At 34.3% G+C, this 7,069-nt stretch overlaps 1 long non-coding RNA gene across 1 annotated transcript in view; it reads left to right on the top strand.

Annotated features, from left to right (window-relative positions):
• LOC140322175 (uncharacterized) overlaps positions 1-5,584 on the top strand; it is a 25,683-nt gene extending 20,099 nt beyond the window's left edge. The window contains exons 3-4 of the long non-coding RNA XR_011919162.1: positions 5,206-5,258; positions 5,408-5,584. This is a non-coding gene — a long non-coding RNA (uncharacterized lncRNA). The remainder of the gene's footprint in view (positions 1-5,205; positions 5,259-5,407) is intronic.
• The last annotated feature ends 1,485 nt before the right edge of the window (positions 5,585-7,069 follow it).

The raw sequence follows: 7,069 nt of genomic DNA, 5'->3' as shown, positions 1-7,069 counted from the left end.
CTGAAAATAAGCCCTAGAGCATATTTTGGCCTTCCAAAAAAAATAAGACAGTGTCTTATCATCGGGGAAACAGGGTATGTGTTCTATACTTTAATATGGATAAGCATTAGCCTTGTCACAATTTTTGTACATTTTATACATATTCCCTTGAAATGTGATTGTTTAAAAGTTGGAATGTAAACCCTTGTCTTTGTAGTTTTCCTTCTGTAAAATGTTATTAAAAACATATTGAAATTAAAAGAAAAACTAGCTACCCAGGCTGGCCTATTAGTTATCAAAGCACGGTTTACATACATTGGCAACTATCTAATTGTTGGGTGAAAATTGTCATTGTTATCCTGTTTCAGATTTTACAAATGCAATAAAAAGCTGCTTCAGTAGCTTTTTTTTTGTTTTTGTTTTTTATTTTGAAAAGGTTCAATATGACAAATGCCTTTTAATATAAACTTTCAGATGTGTGGCTCAGAGGTAGCAGTCTTGTCTTTGCAGCGCTAGGTCCCAGGTTCAAATCTCAGCCAGGACTCTATCTGCAGGTTCTCCCCGTCCCCGTGTCTGTGTGAGTTTCCTTCCACATCCCAAAAACATGCAGTGAGATCAATTGGCTTCCCCCCAAAATTGACCTTAGACTGTATAAATGACATATGACCATGGTAGGGACATTAGATTGTGAGCCCCTTTTAGAGACAGTTAGTGACATGACTATGGACTTTGTACAGCGCTGTGTAATATGATGGCGCTGTATAAATACTGTATAATAATAATAACCTTTGACAGGTGATTATATATACATTTCCAGTTCATGTTGATTACAATAGATATCAGAAAAATGTAGATGACCAATACAAACCCAAATAATTCCAATACCATGTGTTCCTAAGATCATATTAGGGTTTCACATACTAGAAGAAGCTTGTGACCATTTGGGAGTATGTGTCCTTTGTGTCAAAGTGCATGCATAAAGGTTAAGTATTCACTGTGAACTTCTATGTAAACTGAGATGTACTAGATCAACAGAAGAGTAATGACATTCTCATCATAATGGTGTTTCGGCTAGAGTGACTACTGTCTTACTTCAACAATAGCAATCATTTGTCACTCTAAAATAGCATCTTTTATACCCTTGAGAATCCATATGAAAGCAGAAAATTGAAAGAGTTATGCAACATCGTTCAGCATTTCCACGCCTGAGTTCACTTGCAACTTAAAGGGAATCTGTCACAAAGCAACTTGGTGATTAGGCTCTGATGGAAGCAGACATTTACTGACTTTGGTCATATATTCAGGGGCAGTGAAGCTGAACCTATTCCCAAACCATCTGTTAGCTGCATCTCTGTAATATGACAATATAGTTATATGAACTGGTATGTGACACTGAACTCAGTGAATGTAGGATTTCTTAAGAACCTAAACACACAGGTGCCTTGGAAAAGCAATACATAAAAGAAATCATGTGTTTCAATGAACTATTATATAACTCTGTAGTTTATAAAAATGAATTATTATTCAATATTTGGAAGTCCTCTAAATATTAATGACAAATTGTTTTATATTTGATTTTTTTCATAAATATGAAAAGGTTTTAGGAGCAAAATTAAATCTGGTGAAAGAAGGCTGCCAAGTGGCATTTTAAAATGTCTTTTGGTCTGCAACCAAGGTGTGTGTCTCTTCGTTAAATATACGTGGGGGACATTATTTAAAAATGTCCTATAAAGAAAATGTGAAATCACAATAAAATATAGTTTAAAATTTAATATAATATATGTATAAATAAGCATATGTTCCTGAAATGAATACATTAAATAGCTATAGAACATGCTGATACATGTTGATTAAGGGTGTTTGATGTCTGTGAAAACATGTGTACAATCACTAAAAAAAGTTATTAAATTTTAGAGAAAAAATGTGTGTCTTGAAAATGTTGCAAATAAATAAAAAAAGGGAGGAAATCGTCATTTGGAGCGATCACTGATTCCCAGGTGTGTATACATGTTGCCAGAACACTGTATCATATGTCCTAGGGTGGTGGTGGTGGGATTGTGTGCCGGGAAAGTCATGGGTGGTTATCAGTTTGGGAGGGGGATGTCATAGGTGACTAACTGCATCTACATGAAAGATGAACACCATCATCAAATGAACAAATATCTTTATTTTTATCAAGAAAGTGGTACTATATTTAATTTAAATGATCTCTAAAAATAAATTGCAATCTGGTATAATGCAAAACATATTTAGTGACATCCGTACATAAATATGTAAAAGTTTCAGAGACTTGACAGAACTAATAATATGATTATCAGAAGAATGCCATCAAGTGACATTTTAACATAGGCTACTTAGTTTAGAAAATGTTCTGTATAGACATTGGTAGTTTTACTTTTACATTTGTGAATGTTATCACAAGTTCTTTCATGTATAGTAACTTTTTTGTTTTACGTTTAGTGGTCCTTTAGGGTTACAAACATACATTAGTTGTTGATAGGGCTGAATCTAAAACAAACTCTGTACTTGAAAAGTACAAGTGGAAGATGATCACTCTTCACCTAATGTTTAGATCCCTTTTATGCTTTAGCAGCCATGAAGTGTTGAGATAAGTAGGATAACTTACTGTGGCCTCTTGTCAGCACTGGCTTGAAGGAGGACAAAGCCTTTTGTAACGGCTGCCTACAGTGATTTGCTTAGATGTCAGAAGTGCAAATGATTCCAGAGAGCCTTTCAGGGATAAAAGTTTTGTCTTAAGCAGCCCAGAGATATGAGATGACAGCTGAGAGAACCAGCAGTTTTTGGCAAGATTGGGCAAAATGTTATGTCATGGGGTCAGGAAGACACCTGCAGACAAGCAATACTAGGGGAGAACACTGACCTGACAAATCAGAGAAAATGAAATTGGAAAAAAAAGAGCACAAAAGATAATCAATTGTTTATATTTAAAGAAAGTTTAAAATGTTATTTTTTATATGATGGTATCACACAGCAAGCATTTTAGTAAAGAAGGAAATAAACACCCATAGAAAATAGCTATACCTGTAACCATTTCTATTTAGATACCTAGTATATTCAGTTTGCAAAGGAGGTAGAGGTTAGCAGGTCTGGCAGTAAAACTCAACTGATGAAAAGTCGGTATTCTTACATAAATGCACTCACTTTCTTCCTTCCTTTACAGTCCAGTAAAGAAAAAGAAAAACATGAAGCTTAGACTATAGAAGAAATTTAAATCATTCAGAAGTCTGAGATTAATCATTTGTTGATAAATGTCCCATTGAAGCACATTGCAGTTAATGTGTTACAAATGAAGCGATTGCTAACAAAAGGCTAATCTCTAAGTACAAAGTGATTAAAAATTTTGAGTGTAAATCAAGCCTATTACAAATATTGACAATATTACTGAAACTTGCTAGGGGATATTTTTGATCAGAAACATAGATTTCAGGTCTGATAACTTGGCTTACTGTCAGTGGTGGCCATATCCTTTATTTATTGACATTTTTGTGATATAAAATACTGCTGCTAGCACTGTAAAAGTAGTGTGTATTACAATGATAATATAGAAATTCTAGGTGCAATAGTATACAGTAAATATGATAAATGGTTGGTATTTGTGTTAGGAGTTTAAGTTGAAGATTAGGTTTTGTAGATAGGTTCTGCTCAAAAGTTTTATATATTGTATATTGAAGTTAAAGCAAAATGTAATAATTAAAAAATTATTTACACATTATTGAACACTTATTTTCCAATGCACTCTTCCCCAGCAATGCATCTTTCCTGCTCTCTTTCTTTCTCTGCACGTCCCAGTCTTTTTCTACTTCTGGAATTTCTTGTTATCTTGTTTTGTCCAGCAATGGATGATGTAACTCCCAAGCATTGGCAGTGGAATTCATCCTGACCCTCTGTGGCATGCAAATATTGTGTTGATGTCACATGGCAATGCTTGCACATAACAGAAAAAGGAACTGAAGTCACTGGGAATAATTGCATTGTCACACCCCAATTTTCAGTGAATGGTGCCTTACAAATATCTGTAGGGGAGAAGATGTAGAATTGTTCTGCTGAAGTCTACATTAAAACCCAAACTCCTAAAACTGGCGATCCCCTGGGTCCTTGCAGCTACCAGTTCCCCCTGCTGACCTCCACATACTAATATATTCTGTAATAGGCTGAGTTTGTTGGAAGAAACCAAGATTAGAACTCCCTGAAAGTTTTGTTTTATAAGACTTAGGAGAAGAAAAAATGAGTATCTTCTTCTTGCTAACACACTTAAAATGCTGCTGATTGCCCTATCACAATATGAGTCACTTCTCATGTTTTATGTATAACTTTCAACCATCATTTAGAGTGTACTAATTGTTTTGTTCACAGTTTTATTTGTAATGGATGGTACTACTCCACATTTTTAAGGAACATGCCATCCATAATGACCATAGTTTTTTCCACTGAAGTTTATTCTACCAAATCTAGGATTAACATTTATCACAACCATCACCATTACATACTTGTCAACATACTCAGCTTTTAGAAGTTGAAATACATGTAATCATGGAAAAAAAAAAATGGGTGAGGCTGGTACACATGTTGGACATAATAATGTAAGTGTACCTATTTGTTTTCATTTTTTCATATAGCAAGGTGGGGCAAGAATTTAAACAGTAAACACGAGGCACCCATCTATGTAGACAAATAAGCAAATGAAATTCCTTTAATAAAGTGCTACTTCATAGATTTTATATAGGCTGGATTTGCATGGTAAATGCATTGGCTTTACTAATAGTTCTATTAAGATTCTAAATCAGTTTTATAGCTTAGCCATAAGGATGAACGGATGCATATTTAAACTATGCATATTTAAAATAGCAGCATTGCAGAGCTGTGAGGATCACATTAGTTTTTTTTTTTCATGCTGGAGGCATAAAAGTAAGAAAAAGGAAACTAGAAGCAAATGTATCATTGTTTTTTGGGACTCATAACTTTAAGCAGGGTATTGTGATAATTGTTAACATAAAATAAGCTTAAGGTATATCCAAACCAAAGAACAAAAATTAATACATTGCAAATTACAATGTACAAAATAATGAATGTAGTTGCTGTACTATTCTCTCTTTTCAGCCTATTCTACCAGCACCAATCATCCTCTCTTAGGGTGATGATGCTCACATATTCTACTGTATCTAATAATATCTGGTAGGATCAACAAGAATTTTTCTTTACTTTCAGAAAATATACTGCAAATGTACCTGAAAAAAATTACACAGCCACCACCTCTAAAGGTTAGTAAGCTCCAATGTACTGTGTTCATAATATATATAATAAAGTGTTTGTTTTTCAATTTAGATATACCCCTAAACCCTTAATTATAGGTTGTGCGGACAAAATATTTCTTTCTACTTCCCTAATGTTCCTATTTTCCTACAAACAGAAGCAGATAAGGAGAACATTCACATGGCTGCCAGAAAATACAACAGGAATTACTGGTTATTCAGGACCAGGAGGACCAGGACAAGAAGAACAGGAGATAAACAGGGCTACCATGCTGTGAGAATCCTAGGTTCTGTTAATTGAATGGGGAAAGGAGGGGGCACGGATCATTTTAATGTGAAGCAGGGCACAATTTTTTTTAACATTTGCATTAAACATTGCCAGCTGTATATTTTACCTTATATATAAATATCAGGAATCTGTATTTTTTTTTTTTGATATACCGAACACATCAGAATTTTTAAACCTAGAATACTAATTCACCACCAAGCATTTACTAAAGACACTTGTCAGTTTTTGTCACAATGGGTCCTCCCATTTGTTTTTTCCTGACTTGTGTCTTACCTGTCAGCATCTCATCTACCTAGCAATTCCTTTGGCCTTTTTTGTGTTCATCTCGCATTAGCCGCATCACTCAACAATGCCTAACATAAGTTATGCCTTGTTTTTAAATGCCTGTTTGCTTATGGTGTCATTTATTTAATTTCTAACACTTAAAAATGCAGGTGTTCTCTTTGGTTAACTATAAACAAATCTACTTACAATTTAGTGCAATCAGAATCATTAGAAAATCTAGTATAGGGAAATTATGTAACAAATATAAGTAGAGGCTGACCAAAGTGTAAAACTACATTTCATAATCAGTAGGTTATTTCTAGAAAAAGTCAAGTTAAAATTACTTCGATCTTCTGGAACTTCCTACTACCCACCAAGACTGCCAACCACAATCAAAGATAAATAAGTGATAGTTGGGAGCTGGGAGGGAGACAGTCAATTCAACTTTTAAGGAAAAGTAAACATTTGAACTTTAGCTGTATATATCCCTGAACCTTCTGAAACATGGTTTTTACTGCATTTTTCTTGTTTATTTAATGGTCAGTTTAAGTTGCCCATGTTTATTACAATTTAACTTTAAATGGATGAAGAAGAATCTCAATGCTGTAAGTGATTACATCTCGTGGCCAAAATAATTTTGGGCTAGTCAAGCTTCACTGCATTGCACAACGCTGTCTACTTGTCAAAAGAAAAGAGCAGAATTATATAGGTGTACTGCTTCTGCTTTAGTCTGAGGTGCATTCTAGACTAGTTTATAATACTTACCTGCAGTGTTGTCTACAGAAAGCACTGGGGAGTGCAATACTGTCTGGTAGGGATGTCTAGATAGTAACTGGGCTGAACAGAATTATAAAAAGTTTGATAGATAATGCGTTTTTTTATTGCTTGTTCTACAGTATCCAGCTCTAACCTAGATCACAGGAGATTTTGTTTTCCTTATTTTAGAACCAACATGGTACTGTGCAAGTCTTATCTGCTTGCAGTATTAGGTGTGTCTAATGTTTCACTTTCATGGTAGTGTAAACACATACATGTTTTTCCATGGAACAAAGCAAGCACAGTTCTGTGACTGTAATTAAACTGAACTGCTTTTATATTTCATAAAGTATAGCAAGTCCAGCATAGACTCCAGATTATCAGTCTAAAGTATTTCTTCCATAAAAATAGACAGAAGGCCAGAGAGTAGCTTGGAACATGCCTTACATTTACAAACCATAATTTAAACACAACTTTTCAATATATTTATATAGCTAAACCAAGAATGTAT

The sequence above is a fragment of the Pyxicephalus adspersus genome, chromosome 1 (assembly GCF_032062135.1).
Source record: "Pyxicephalus adspersus chromosome 1, UCB_Pads_2.0, whole genome shotgun sequence".
Classification (NCBI taxonomy): domain Eukaryota; kingdom Metazoa; phylum Chordata; class Amphibia; order Anura; family Pyxicephalidae; genus Pyxicephalus; species Pyxicephalus adspersus.
The sequence above is the reverse complement of the archived record's forward strand: the minus strand, read 5'-3'. Positions and strand labels throughout refer to the sequence as shown.